General features: G+C 42.3%; 1 long non-coding RNA gene across 2 annotated transcripts in view; it reads left to right on the top strand.

Annotated features, from left to right (window-relative positions):
• Positions 1–6,390, top strand: part of LOC309529744 — a 28,029-nt gene extending 21,639 nt beyond the window's left edge. For both annotated transcript variants that reach the window (XR_014218401.1, XR_014218402.1), the window contains exons 3-4: positions 3,346–3,425; positions 5,368–6,390. This is a non-coding gene — a long non-coding RNA (uncharacterized lncRNA). The remainder of the gene's footprint in view (positions 1–3,345; positions 3,426–5,367) is intronic.
• The last annotated feature ends 9,312 nt before the right edge of the window (positions 6,391–15,702 follow it).

Raw genomic sequence — 15,702 nt, 5'->3', positions numbered from 1 at the left:
GGGAGGGGGTTGTTTTTGTTTTATTCCCTTTGCAAAAGAATGCTTTTCAAATGCAATCATACAGAATATGTCTACTGAGACCAATGAATATTAGTCACAGTTAAGACAGCAACCATTGCAAATTCTATAGGAAATGAACGCTATTTGGTCATGGCAGGATTATTATTTTTTTATGCTAGTCTAGATAAATAAATAAAGAAATAAAACCCCAATTTCCTCTGTCTTTATTTAAAACTTCATCCAGATACAAAACTCAGAAAAGAATATATATAATGCCTACATTTATGCTCAGTATAAAGGTAAAGGGACCCCTGACCGTTAGGTCCAGTTGCGAATGACTCTGGGGTTGCAGCACTCATCTCGCTTTACTGGAGAAGGGAGCCGGCGTTTGTCCGCACACAGCTTCCGGGTCATGTGGCCACTGTCTGTGAACAAACGCCGGCTCCCTCGGCCTGTAAAGTGAGATGAGTGCGGCAACCCCAGAGTCGTATGTGACTGGAGTTAACTGTCAGGGGTTCTTTACCTTTTTAAAAAATAAATTCCATAACTATTTCCTAACTAGCCCAAAACAATATTGGGTTGTATTCCTTTAAGTTTTATTGAGAGTGGACCCGCTGAAATGAATGAACTTAAGTTGCCATGGGCAATAAGTTCAAAGGGTCTACTCTGAGTATGACGAACATTGGCTGCAACCCATTATTCGTTTCATTTGCAGTTGTGTGATTTGTAAAGCTGTCACCAGATTAAAATAAATAGTTGATTAACTATATGAGCGTCAGTCAATGAGCCAATAATTTTTGCATAAATTCACATATGAGTTAAAATTATTATTCTTATTATTTCTTGAATTTATATACCATCTCAGGGTGGTTCACAGAATAGTAGCCCCAAAGCAAGAAACACCATACTTTAGACTTTAAAAAGAAATTAAATATAATCTCAGATCTTTCCACTCTGTTCCATCTCTCTCTGTTGGGACCTACAGCCTGGAACATGACTCTTTCATTCTCCCACAGGTCCCAATGTCCATGTCTTCACTGCCCTTCCTCTGCCTCCCACTTTCATTCCACTCTGCTTACCTTCCAGACACACCTACTGCCACTCCCATTCCTCACACGGGGTTCTGACTGAATGTTGTCAGTTCAACAGTGTGTGAACACACAAGGTCAAACACTCATGTCCTCCTCTTCTCACATGCTTGACATCAAAGAAGGCTTCCCATGATTTGATCCCAGTTTGTAATCCTGGTTTGTATGGAGCTGAAGTCAGTTTGTCAAAACGTTTCAGAGTCAGGGCGAAACTGTGCTTTATTAACAAACCAGGAAGTTTATTGGGCACATGAGAAAAGGAGGGAAGGAGATGAATAGGAGAGGATGTTTGAGTTTATTGCTCATTCCCACTTCCACACCCACTCAGGGTTCCTGTTCACTTGGATCAGGCCACACTAAATGTGTGGCAAGGCAGAATGGCTTGCGGATGCATTCCCATTGTCTTCACACATTCACTGAATGCTTATAAGAGGGTCATCTGTACATGTGTTCATCCTTTTAGCTAAGAGCTTGGAGGTACGCCTAGCCTAGCTTCTCTGCATTCATTCCATTGTTCTGTGAGTCCAAATCATTTATGGATTTTATTTTATTTTTAATCACAGAAAACGAGGGGAATTATTAACTCTGACTTGCATTTTATATGATAAAATGGTGATGCGCCCAAATATGGCAGGCCTTAAACAATAGTTTTTATAGCTCCCTTTGCGTTCTTAGCTATTTCTTAAGCCAAATGTTGACAAATAGGCAACTAAGGCCATAGCGAGGGGGCTGCCAACCTGACATAAGTAAGAACAAATGGTGTATTATTTTCCAAATGGCTTATACCAGGACAATAAAAATTGTTGCATATGATTCTCATATTTGCTGCTTGCTGTTAGGTTATGCAATTCCCCCCTCCTCTTTTCTGACAATAGAGATGCCCAAAGCTGCTTTACACTGAACCAATCCATTGGTCCATCTGCCTTCTTACGGTCTACATCAAGGATGGAGAAATATTTTTAGCCCAAGGACAACATTTCTGCATGAATGACTTTCCAGGGCCCACACACCAGTGGTGGGCTGGACCAGATGCAAAAAGGACAATTGGAAACAAGGTCCTAAACAAGTACTGGGGAGTCTTAGTGGTTGTTCTGCTGTTCACACAGCTGGAGAGAAAGGTTAACTTCTCCAGGAATTTCCAATCTGTACTTGGTTTTTAAAAAATATTTTCATGCACCCAACTGGTGTCCTCCAGATGTGGATGGCCTTCCAGTTCCCTCCAGCCCCGGCAAACATGCCCAATTGTCAGAAATCTGCTCCAGAAGGTTGAGAGACCCTCCAGGTCAGATCTGGAGGGGATAGTACAAGAGGAGAGGAACATGGACAAATGGAGCCCCGCTTTCTGCAACATTGGATGCAACCTTATAAAAGGCAAGTATGCTGATAAATTGTTTCTGGTTCATCACAAGGGTGCCTCAATATGTTTTGCAACCACACGGTACTATAATCTTTGGATCAGGCCCCAAGGAGGAAGCTCGACACAGAAGGATCAGTGTACGTTCTCAGATTACTGACTGAATGGGGTCACAGTATGCATGGGTACTTAGCAAAGAAGCCACAGCATTTTCCACTGGCTGCGACTTCCAAACAGAACACAACTTGCACACTGTGCCGCGGACTCTGGAGCAAAACACTCCTGTGACCACTTTAAATGCAGAGGTGTCTTTTTGCGTGAGGAAAAGGGAAAGTGTGGGCACAAACTACTCTGGACTTCAAAGAGTCAGCTTTGACTGAAGCAGAGACGGCAAGGCCCGGCGGTTAGGTCCCTGACTGCATATCAACAACAGTACCATAAATCACATTTACTTCCAAACCTAATACCTAGCATTTAGAGTCAAGAGACATTTAGAGAGCTGCCTTCAAGACATTGCATAATTTATTGTTCCCTGATTTATTCTCCATATGACAAGTAAAAAAGTTGAAGTATTGTCGGTAGCTATTTTGATTTCTCTTCAGATCCATTTGACATCTGTTATCCAAGTAATGTTATCTTGGCGGATAACAAGATTTGCTCCGATTTCTTGCATCGTTCCCCCCCCCCTTTATTTTTTAGAGAATGACAATTAAATAGAATTAAATTGCAGCGTTCTGCTGTACATTTAAATGTAAACAGGACAGGACTGCGGTATAAAGATGCATTACTGATGAAGTACACAAAGCTCTGTAACAGAAACTAGTTTTGATCTACTGTTTATAGTAGAGCAGAGAGATGTCTACCAAATGAGGACAACATCTGAAATGTGTTTGCCATTTACAGCTCGAACTTTCAAACATGCGAAGAGGAGGGAGAGAATTGGCCCCTTTGCTGCTGATGACACAGTCATTCCTAACTTTATAGTGAGAATGCCTTTTCCTTTCTATTGTTCATAAGGTGAGCAAAACCAATTCAGAACATTTTCTGAATTCAAGATGGCGCCCTCTACCTCCATTCCACATGCAAAAGCCAACCACACTCACCGTTGACTCTTACTTCATCACTGCACTGCACTTCATCACTGCATACCCCCCAATATTCCTCAGATGAAAACAGGGCCGTTCTATTCTACATCAGTATCACTGCTGGGGGGGTGAGGGCTTTAAAAAAGTATATTTTAAGATATTCATTAAAGTGTTTATGATACGGACAAGCCCCCCTGCCAAAGTCCAGCTAGCTCCAGCGCCCACCCTTGACCCCCATAATCTCCTTGCCCCACCACCCTTCAAACTCCAGTCCCCCACAGAGCTGTCTGCACCCTGCCAGCTACACCCTTCCCCACCACCCCTAGGGCCTGCTTCTCCAGCCACCACCTTCTCTTGAAGCTTGACTTGGCTTATTTTCTCCTCCTTGTTCTTATTTGGCACAACCAACTGGCTGGGGGCCTGCCAAGCTGGAGAGTTGCAGCCTCCCATGGTGGGAATGGTAACCCTGTTGCCTAATTCCCTCTTCCTTCTCCTCCTCTTCCTGCTGCTGCTACTCCTCCTGCTGCTATGCCCATAGTTGTCAACTTTTCCCTTTTCTTGCGAGGAATCCTATTCGGAATAAGAGAATTTCCCTTTTTAAAAAGGGAAATGTATACAGAAATGGCTATGCCACAGGTCGGCCAGCCCACCAGCCTGGCTCCCTCTCTCAGACCCAGCACAAGACTCTTCCTTCAGTCAGCAATTATCTCCTCTCCCTGCTTCTACCAGTGTGCAGCCATTTCCGGTTACCATGCCTTAACAAAGATGGGAATTCAAGACTCTGCTTGGGAAGCCATGATGGCTTAAGGGTTTTCGTGATGTTCCCGGCATTTTGGGGCAGTTGGAGACTATGTCACTGCACTAGTTTAAGGGACACAGGGCAGGCTGTATTGGAGCTTTTGGGGGGCAAAGTTGTTGAGAGACATTTTTTGAGTTATTTTTAAGGAAATTCACCAAAACCTGCACTTAGAGCAATTTCTGCCCAGACACTGTTTCTGACAGCCGAATCCTGGAAATTTTCAGACATATGGCAACCCTAGGCTATATGGCACACACTGCTCTGTCTTACAACTCCTCCCCACTGCAGCCATCTCACTCTGTCTAATGGTAGGGCCAGCCCTTGAGGTAAGTCATGGGGGGGAGGCTTCTCTCAAGGTGAGAGGTCCCCCAAAATGTTTACTACATTCCCCTTCTTAACAGGTTGTGTTCTTGCCTGCAATGATGAAGGGATCCCAGAACCAAGTTCGGACAGGGCCATGCTTCAGCTGGAAGATCCCTGTAACCTTGTTACAGTAATTCTGATCGGAGAAACTCTGTGGGTAGCCTTAGTTTCAATTGATTGTCAAATCTCTTTTAAAAATCTATCCTGTTCTTGCACTGGCAGTATTCTTACAGATGCATGGCTAGATACAGTTAGCAGCAGACTTATTTCAGTACAAGAATCAGTGACTAAGAACTTGAGTGGTTGTTTGCAGTTTTACAACCTTCCACAGTTTTTAAATTGGGCCAACTTGGAGATACAATCTTTTCCCCTTTGGCTTTATTTCATTTTCCAAGCATTAAAAACTGCTTTTCTCCACTCCCCAAAGTTTCTCTTTTGCCAAGTCATGCTGCACTATTCAGCTTTTTAAAAACAGTATTTAACCTTTTAAAAATAAGGGTGCCATCAAAAACACCACTATGGTACCCCAGTTGTGGAGTTTCTTCCCAGTAGAGATACAATTGTCCCCTCATGGTATTGTTGTCCAGATAGCAATGAAGATTTCTATTATTATTATTATTATTATTATTATTATTATTATTATTATTATCATCATCATCATCATTATTTCTTCTTCAGGCCTTTGGAGATTACTGAGCTGGCTGCTGGTTGTTCCCTGTTGAACTATTTACTGCTCTTTACTGCTCAGCCGATGGTTTCGTGATTATATGCCATATTTTATTTTAAATTCTGGGGGTCTTGGAGTTAAAGAATGTTTCTAAAATGCAATGCATTAAATAAATAAAACTTAAGGCATACAGGATCCATCTATGACCCTCTCTCCTTGCTCTCAGTGTTCAGAATACTGGAACCAAAAGGATTTGGTCCCTGTACAATGTCTATTTTTATTGGAATTGTTGTGAAAAAGCAGTTAATCATATTTGACATATGGGTGGTTTTTTTCTTCACATCTCAGAAAAATTCTGTTCAGAGACAAATGGGGGGATTGTTGGCTGCCTTTTAGTATCACTCAAAAGAAATCCAAGTGCAAAGGTGTGATTCATAATCAGTGAGAAGGCACCATGAGGTATGGAGGGGAAATACTTTTTTAAAAAGTTTGAGGAGAAAGATTTGACAGAAGAACAAAAGGTCCTTCAGACACCACACAGAAGAAAAGGGTGGAAAGAAAAAGGTCACAGACAGGAGCCAAAGTTAGGCGGACAAGCAGGTTCAGGAAGATACTCAGATGAGGGAAAATAGGCTTCAGTTTCATAATACTGAAAGCCTCGAGGAATAGCAAAGATTAGGGTCTCTCCCTTTTTCTTTTTCTGGTTAAGATTTTATCACCTTTGAAACACGGTGGGAACCAGAGTAGGTGTTTCCCCAATTGCTCTTCAACTTGAAAATAGCAAGTCAGAACCAGACAAAAGCATGGGTTTCAAATGCCTGACAAGGCCCTCAGAAATTATCCTGTTTTTTAAAAAAAATAACACAAATGTTATTGACGATAACCAAGAGTAGATTTTCTAGGGAGATGACCAACTGGTGTTTACAATACCACACTGTGTTCCCATAGCTTCAGCAAATGCACAATAGATTTTATTTCACGCATGTTTGAAAGGGTCCTGTTTTGCTAACGTAATGATGAGGAGGAGATTATTTACAATGGGGTATAAGTAAAAATAAAATATTAAGCTGACTCAATGAAAGCGTGTGCTTCTGTCTTTCACAACTACAGCTCTGTATTTGCAGTGGGAGAAGGTAGGGAAAATATTTACATATGTTTTCCATTAGAGGTCTTCAGGACTAGGTCTACTGTTTTTTTAAAAAAAACTTCAGCATCGTGATTGGCAGAATGTTTGCTTGATGGAAAAAACAATAAGGCCTTTTCAGTTGTTATATGAATTAATAGATGGAAGGGAATGAAATTGTGTACTTTCAGTGTAATCTAAAATGTCACTGGGTATACAACTGCATGAAGAATCCTCTTCACACAAATTGGAACCCTGAAAATTCAGGAATTGTTGAAGGGATACATGATCCTGCCTCCTAATGCATTCAGTTCAGATAATTTACAAACAGAGCTCTTCCCCACCTCGAGAACACTGAGGTGTCAGGATGAAATTGTTGGGTATGTTCAGGGTGCAGATGTGTGCTGCAAGTTCAGTCATGGTGCACCACTCCTGAACCGTCTTCCCATGGAACCACCAATGTGTTTTCAAGCCTTAGGAGTGAGGTTATTTCCCCCTGCCTTCAGTATGTCAAGATGCCCTTAGAACAGGCATCGGCAAACTCAGTCCTCCAGATGTTTTGGGACTACAACTCCCATCATCCCTGGCCACTGGTCCCTGTTAGCTAGGGGTGACGGGAGTTGTAGTCCCAAAACATCTGGAGGGCTGGGTTTGCCTATGCCTGCCTTATAAACTCCAGAAACTCTTGGCACTGCCGACAAGGAGGGAGAGAGAAAGAGAGCAACAGCTTGCATATAATATTTTTAATGTATAGATGTTATTTTTGGAAACAAATGTCATTAGAAATATCTCTCTCCAAAATGGGGAATATTGAACCAGAGATCTGTGTGCCTACGCAGTCTGCTGCTCAAATGCTAAGTGTAGATGGGCAACTTCAGGGCCTGAGATATCACTTTTATGGTTCTTTATCTTTAAACCAGACATGGGCCAGTCAGTTTCAAACAGAGGACTGTCCTCCGAGACTGCCCTTCATACAAAGGATTCCTTCAAGTACAGTAGAAGACTGTTTTCTGTAAAGTAAGGCATGTGACCGACCATGTTCCCATTCTTTATGGATAAATTTTTGCTCTGCGTCCCTTGTAAGAGCAAATATGTAGAAGACCAAAAAGAGTGGCCACTTGCACAGATAGAGCCCCATTTAATTAAGCCCGCGCAAGTGACCACTGAATCACCTCGCTGGGATTTTTGAGCATGGGAGAACATCATGCAGTTGATGGAGCAGCAGCGATAATAGAACTCCAAGCAACAATGTGATCCATTTGCCTAAGCCCTGGGAGAGAGGAAGGAAGCCAATTTATTATAGCCACTTGCTTTATACTGTGTCAGTTCATGTGAATGTTTCATTTGCTTTTTCACATGAACTGCCACAGCATGGGTTAAATAGAGAGCTCCGTAGCCATGGTGTTAAGGATTCTCATTAGCATCATTTTGGGAGTCATTAGGGCAAAACAAATCCCTGTGAATAAAGTGCAGTTACACCAAAGATCCTTTTGGTTTATTGTCTGCACCGAGCTCTCTTGTTCCTGTCGCTTCTGCTTGGAGTATTTTAAGTCAAGCTTTTTTTAAAGCTGCAAATGAAATTTACCATAGCACTCTCCAAACTCAGCAGAAGAACACTGCACATACATAGATGTGTTGCTAGTCAATGGGCTTCATCCAGGTGCTCTCAAGCACAGCTGGATGTGGACTTTATATCCCTATTCAGCATTCTTGGGTGCATGCAGGGTCTCATCCAGAAGGAGAATCTACACAGGGCAGCTTGACCCAGTGTGCAGATGGGCCTTGCTGGATAAGTGAGATGATGATGATATAATACCACCCTTCATCTGCAGATCTCAGGGCGGTTCAAAACATAAAATTATGAAAGCAAGAACTCAAAGCCTTTGTTGTTCCTTATTCTCTTACAGTCACATTTTAGATAAGCTTGGATCCAGGGTTAGTCAAACTCATGGACTTAAGTTAAAATGAGGTTCTACAGCTCAGTACCCGAGACTAAACCCCAATGAGAATTTCTGAGCAAACTTGCATAGGACAGCACTGTTAGTTATCTAACTTTATGGCTAAAAAGTCGCATTGAAATAAACTGCAATGAAACATACAGTATGGATAGCTCAGTTGGTGAGAGCATGGTGCTGAAAAAACTGAGGTTGCAGGTTCAGTCCCCGTATGATGTTCCTGCATATCCCTGCATTGCAGGGTGTTGGACAAGATGATCCTCCGGTCCCTTCAAACTCTACGATTCTAGGGAATGTATGGCCCTCTAAATGTTCTTAGACTCAAAATCCTATCACCCCTTCGCTAGCATAGGCCATGGTCAGGGATGATGGGAGATGGAGTTCATCAGCATATACTAGGCCAACCAACAATACTGTAATGGCAGTACTAAATAGTGAAAAAGGACCCCTGACGGTTAAGTCCAGTCCCGAATGACTCTGGGGTTACGGCACTCACCTTGATTTACTGGCCAAGGGAGCCGACGTTTGTCTGCAGACAGTTTTTCTGGGTCATGTGGCCAGCATGACCAAGCCGCTTCTGGTGAAACCAGAGCAGCGCACGGAAACACTGTTTCTTCTTCTTTGGCGATCACTCGTAGCTGAGTAAGATTGTCTTCCATTAACACGGTTTTAACAATGAGTCCCTATTTATCTACTTGCACTTTGTGCTTTTGAACTGCTAGGTTGGCAGGAACTGGTACCCAGCAACGGGAGCTCACCTCGTCGCGGGGATTCAAACTGCCGACCTTCTGATTGGCAAGCCCTAGTAGGCTCAGTGATTTGATCAAAGCACCACCCACGTCCCATTTTTTTAAAATAGTAAGCCATGGCTTATTTTTCCAAACACCCTGAAATCGACACTAGATTTTAGCAGCAAGCAAATATAAATGTAAGGGCAACAGGTAAGAAGCCTCTCTAGAAGACATATTTTAAGTATTTTAGTCCCAAGCTAATGTCAAGTTTGGCTGTGCTGACTCTGGCTGGGAAGAAGAAATATGAAGAGAAGCAGGTTTTTGGGATCAAAAACATCATGCTGGACATCTCCCCCACCTCCACAGAGCACCCTTTTGCTCATGCAGGACCACATGCAAATGAGCCATCCCATGTGCAGAGGCCGGTTTGTTCCCATGAACTAATCCTCACTGCTGCACAGGGACACCGGCACTTTTCGCAGAATAACAGCCTACAGTTACAGCCGCTGGAATTTATGCACTGCTGCTTCTTTGATGTGCAAAAGACATTCTGCTGCCAAGCGACACCAAAAGCCATGCAAGTCTGACCAAAATGGATTCTGAGTTTGCTGCTGGCAACCAAGATACCCATCAAACATGCAATCACTTCTGTGGGATTGTTAGTTAAATCCCAGAGCTAATTGCCACATGTGAGGGGGTGAGAGAATATTTTTTTTCCCTCTGAGCTGTCTCAGAAACAAGAAAGTTTCACCCAAGAATATGGTTGAAAAGGAAAAGGAGAAGGCTAGGTGGAGGAGGAATGTATGAACTTGTATTCTGTATTCGACTCTTATCAGCTTTGTCATCCTGACGGTGTAACACAATATTCCACGGAAGTGGTCCATTTCCACTTGCTCTGGTACTTGCATGCTTATTTTGTGTAGTTTTAGTGACTATAGAGGAGGAAAATGAAGCAAAGCACACACACAATTACACAGCAACAGGAAACTCCATATAAAAAGAATAATGGGAACTGCAGTTTGTTAAGTGTGCTGAGTGTTATTGGAAGACCCTGATTACCCTCACAGACAGTTCCTCTTCCCAGGGAATTCAGTGAATTGTAGCTCTGTGAGGGGAACAGCTCTCAACATCCTTAATAAACTATAGTTCCTAGAGTACTTTGGGGGAAGCCATGACTGTTTAAAGTGGCATGACACTGCTTTGAAGACAGGATTCAACAAACGAGTCCCATCAGCAGAAGCTCTGTGCAGGGACTTCTGCTTCTGCAATGGGCTTTCCATCCTCTTCCTCCTGTCTGTCCCCTACACACACACACCCCGAAACTGGCTTAGAGGGGCTGGGAGAAGTACTGGAACAGGGCACAGGGGGATGGGACAGATTATCATTCTGCCCGTCAAGCCAAAATGCTTGCCATGATGGAATGATTGTCGTAGCACAATGTGGAATCCCTCCTTTTATGTATAGTGCAAATGGAGCTCAAGTCCCTAATGACTAAACCATATACTAGTCATACAAATTCCAACACAAAAAGTGCCCGGGATAGAATGTCCTTCAAAGCAGATGCCATTATTTTTATTAGTAGTAGTCGTTGTTGTCGTAGTAGTTGTAGTCACAGAAATTTTCCTTTCTCAAAAAGAACCCAACAGACACTGAGGTCCAGCTCCGAGGGCCTTCTGGCGGTTCCCTCACTGCAAGAGGTGAGGTTGCAGGGAACCAGGCAGAGGGCCTTCTCAGTGGTGGCGCCCGCCCTGTGGAACACCCTCCCATCAGATGTTAAGGAAATAAAAAACTATCTGACTTTTAGAAGACATCTGAAGACAGCCCTCTTTAGGGAAGTTTTTGATTTTTGATGTTTTTTTGTTGTTGTTAATTCTGCTGGGAGCCACCCAGAGTGGCTGGGGAAACCCAGCGAGACGGGCAGGGTATAAAATATTATTATTAACAACAACAGGTTATATGAACAAAATACCCTTACATACTAGGGAGGAAATGGTAACAGATCAATGAAAATACATTGCTGGTGAGGAATATGAGACTGAGACAGAAAAATCTGCCTATGTCCCCTTTCTGAATCCTAAGAGAAAGTATTCAGCTTAGCACAGGCCTTCACATTTTTCTTCACCAGCAAACTTTAATTACAACGACAATCTGGCTGCATTATCACCTCAGGATGTTGGAACAGTACGGGAAGCCGGCCTGACCAGGCCAAACAGCAGGGAGATGTGACCTGTTTCATTCAGGGTTGATCTTACCATTAGACAAACTGAAGCAGCTCCCTCAGGCAGCTGATTTTTGGGAGTCAGGAAATGGCAACAAAGTGTTAGTTATTTTGTTTGAAAATAGAATAATAATTCCGTCAGGGAGAAGGGCTTGTGGAATTTTGTGCCTCAGGTGCCAAAATAATCCGTTTGGCTTTGGTCTCTGTGTGTCTTGGTTGGGGTATTTGCTGCCCAGCAAAATGTCTTGGACTGGTCCTGGTCAGGTTGCAATAAGGGACAGGGACAGGGGTGTGAACTTGAATAAAATATGGGGGGCAGGTAAGCCCTGACCTGCATAATCAATCGCATGATGCAACATACACACACTATTTGAATGGCAATGCTATCAACTTTGGGGGGGGACCCAGCACCCTCAAATATTTTATTGGAGGAACCAAAGGGATCTCAGCCCCTTGGAGTTGGCTTCCATGGGCAGAAGGATAGATGAGGGCAGATATAGGTGTCCGAATGGTACAGCAAAAGTTCTTAAAGTAGGGACTCCAGCTGGGGAATGACTCAGAGAGGTACTAAGGATTTGGATTCCGCTTTAGGCAGCAAAATGTTTTCAGACAGCACTGACAGAAAAGCTTCGTTCATTGTGGCTTGGCACAGAGAAGCAAGCATGCTGGTCCAGTGGGAGAATACTGTGGCAACTTTGCTCCTTCTGCTGCTGCAGTGCTGGGAGTGAACATGGCTCAGTTTTTTATTGTTATTAATGGTTTTTAATGCAAATTTATTACAGGAAAGAAAACAAGAAAGAAGATGAAACCCATCAGCTCACAAAAATATGATTAGCATCAGTTGGTGTTGGCATCTGTCTGTCTTGGGAGACAATGGAGGAGTGCAACTTTGGGGGTGAAGTCAAACAAACAGAGCCTGTTGAGGCGGAAGAGATCAATAAGGAGAGACATGTTTTTTTGCTGCTGGGGCAGATGGAGACATCTGGTTCTGCTGCTGCAGATACACATGGTGTTTCTTCTCTCTGCACTCTTCCCAGTCCTCTAGTCACTGCTGCGGATACGCAACCTGGGTGTCTATCTCTGGACACTATGGTTGTCTGCAGTGGATTCCCACATGGTGGGGTTAATGTTGCCAGTCTTCATGTCACATTTGCGGGCATCTTTGTAATGCATTGATGCTGAGATCCAGCATCACCTGAGCTCTGTGAGTGCAGATTTCTCATGATTGAGGTGCAGAGTGTTTGAGGACTGGGACATTCACAGGGAAACCAAAATGCTTGTTTACAAGGCTATTGTACTATATGCTGTATGCTTGTGAAACATGGACCACTTATAAAGGCCATCTCCAGCTCCTTGAAAGATTCCATCAACGGTGTCTCCGAAAAATTTTGCACATCACTTGGGAAGGCAAGCGAACTAATACCAGTGTACTGGAGGAAGCAAAGATCACCAGTGTGAAAGCAATGATTCTTCAACATCAACTTCGTTGGACTGATCATGTTGTGTGGATGCCTGATTATCATCTTCCAAAACAACTACTCTATTCTGAACATAAAAATGGAAAGCTTAATGCTGGTGGTCAACAAAAGAGGTTTAAAGACTCTCTCAAGGCAAATCCTTAAAAATGTAATATAAACACCGACAACTGGGAAACAGCTCTGCTCTTCCTCTTGCCCTCAAGGCAGAGGCTACTTGTAATTCCAGTAAGAGAAGCCTATATACCATGAACCTTGATCTTTACATCCGTTCATCCATTTTTTTCAACCTTTACTGTAATCACAGCAGAATTTCACCACCTGGACTTTAAGCCTGATGAATGAAAGGTCAGGCCATTTTAGGTTTGGGGGTGTGATTGTTTTTCCAGCCTTTTTTCATTCTGTGATGCCATCAGTCTTTGTGAAACATTTCAAACATAAGGAAACTGAAACTGCTGTCATTTCCATCCATTGGTCTGAGATTTTAGCTGTTTTTGCTCCTTTTTCTTTTCTCCAGAAATACAAGAAATGTGAACTGTTTTGACTACTTCAAACCACCACTCGATGAGATTTAGTGTTCTGTGCATTTAATCTTTACAAGTCCATCATTTAACTGCAATGCTCAATTCTTTCTGATGGCTCATATAATTGGCTTCAACAGCTAATGGATTTGTTTATATGAGCAGCTGACTTTTAAGATTAGCATGCCACACTGCTGTCTCGCGTAGTGATATATTAGTCATGTAAGCAGAGCGAAAGGAAAGGGAAGGGTAGAAATCTCTTTCAGATTTTAAAAAACTTCTGCCTAGTTCACACCATCAGGAATGAAAAGCCCCCAGAAAGAATTCATGGAAATCTAGTGAAAATCACAGGGTCTGTGCAGCAAGATTAAGATTTCAGATTCTTCTCATTGTGAGTTTTACTGCTGGGATTTTAAGTTCTAAATTATCTGCCATGTTTCCAAAGTAAAACGTTTGCATTAGCAATTCCCCATTATTCCAACTTTTCATTTCTGCATTTTGTACACAGTTTGACACAGCGTTCTGTTCCTTCTTTTATACTTTCTCCCATGCACGCATGCCCACATTTATAAAATACTATAATACTATAATAAACGCAATCTTAATGCAACCGTGTGTGTATTGATAAAACCAGTGCCATTTTTCTAGAGAAAAAGGTGCCAGAACTCAGTATGAATGCCTCCCTTGATCTCTTATAATGGCAATAGCACCTAGCTGAGAGGTGCTGAAACTAAGTTCCAGTGTGATCCAGCTGAAAAAAAATCCCTGAATAAAACATCACATAAAAGGCAATGCAGATGTGATTGTACACATGGCTGTATCAACTCTTTCATGTGTGTGGCATTTACCAAGGTACAAAAGTACAAAAGGTGTGTATATACATTTTTTAAAAATAATATTTTGCACAGATGCATGCATCAGTAACATAATGGGGGAAACAAACTGGAAGTACAATTCTATGAAGTTGCGGCAATGTGAACATGCTGCTGATGGTTTGTGTGAAAACCAATATCCCAGCAACTTTGGGTTAAAAAGAAAAATGCACTAGAATCACTACACACACACTCTTTGATGTGGTATAGCTAAGGAGCAGTTTTACAACATGAGGAGTGGTTAGCCTAAAGACCTTCTGGTGTGCCCCACCAAGCTATACTTCATTTCTAAACTAGGAGGTGAGAATAAGACAAGGCAGATTGTACCACCTGAAAGCCTTTTGTGCAGATCTGTGAATTATGGCTGCAGTAGAAAGAGGGAGAAAACACAGCTCAAGCTTATTCAACCAAAATAACAAAGCAATAAAATGCCCTTTTAAAATGGATAACCTTCATATAATGCATAACCTTAGTACAGTATATGCATTTTTGCACAAAACGCCGAGCTGCATTGCAAAATTTCCAGAAGTGCAAATTTCATTATATATGTATTTTTTCAGGTTTACGCATTTCAATGATTTTACAGTCATTTTAACATTTCAAAACTTGACTTCCTTCCCCCTCTTTCTGTGGTTCCTTAATTTATTTTTAATATTTTCTGCATATCCAAATTAACTTAATTTGTTTGTTTATTCATCTACTTTAAATATATTCTCTTACGAAACTGCAGGTTATTACAATAATCCTGCCAGTGTTCTTATCTGTTTACAATTTGTTTGTAAATATGCAATAAACCCATTTCCATTCTTTTATAAAAAAGTTTGTTATCTTGATTTCTTTTTCTGGTAAATTTTGCCATTTCTGCATATTCCCTAAGTTTTTGCATCCATTCTTCTTTTGCTGGGGCTTCTTCCTCTTTCCATTTTTGGGCAAGTAACATTCTTGCTGCTGTAGTAGCAGACATGAATAAGTTTCAGTGCAGTTTGGGTCATTCTGTCCCTATACAGTGGTACCTCGGGTTAAGTACTTAATTCGTTCCGGAGGTCCGTTCTTAACCTGAAACTGTTCTTAACCTGAAGCACCACTTTAGCTAATGGGGCCTCCTGCTGCCGCCGGAACATGATTTCTGTTCTCATCCTGAAGCAAAGTTCTTAACCTGAAGCACTATTTCTGGGTTAGCGGAGTCTGTAACCTGAAGCATATGTAACCTGAAGCGTATGTAACCCGAGGTACCACTGTAATTCCCAAAAGGAAGTGTGAATTTCAAAGGGTATCTGTTGTTTCAGTTTCAGTGTTGTTTCCCAGATTAGGTAGGTTTGGCTCCAAGCATGAACTGAATTGCATTTTTCACCATCCCTACACAGTAGCAACAGTTCTGCCTCTTGCGGCAGCCTATGTGCAGGCTGGTGAACAGATGCTGGTGTGCTCAGCATGGGCCTCTGTGGTCTGGC

Source organism: Podarcis vaucheri (genome assembly GCF_965113315.1).
Source record: "Podarcis vaucheri genome assembly, chromosome: 3".
NCBI classification, from domain to species: Eukaryota; Metazoa; Chordata; class Lepidosauria; order Squamata; family Lacertidae; genus Podarcis; species Podarcis vaucheri.
The sequence above is the reverse complement of the archived record's forward strand: the minus strand, read 5'-3'. Positions and strand labels throughout refer to the sequence as shown.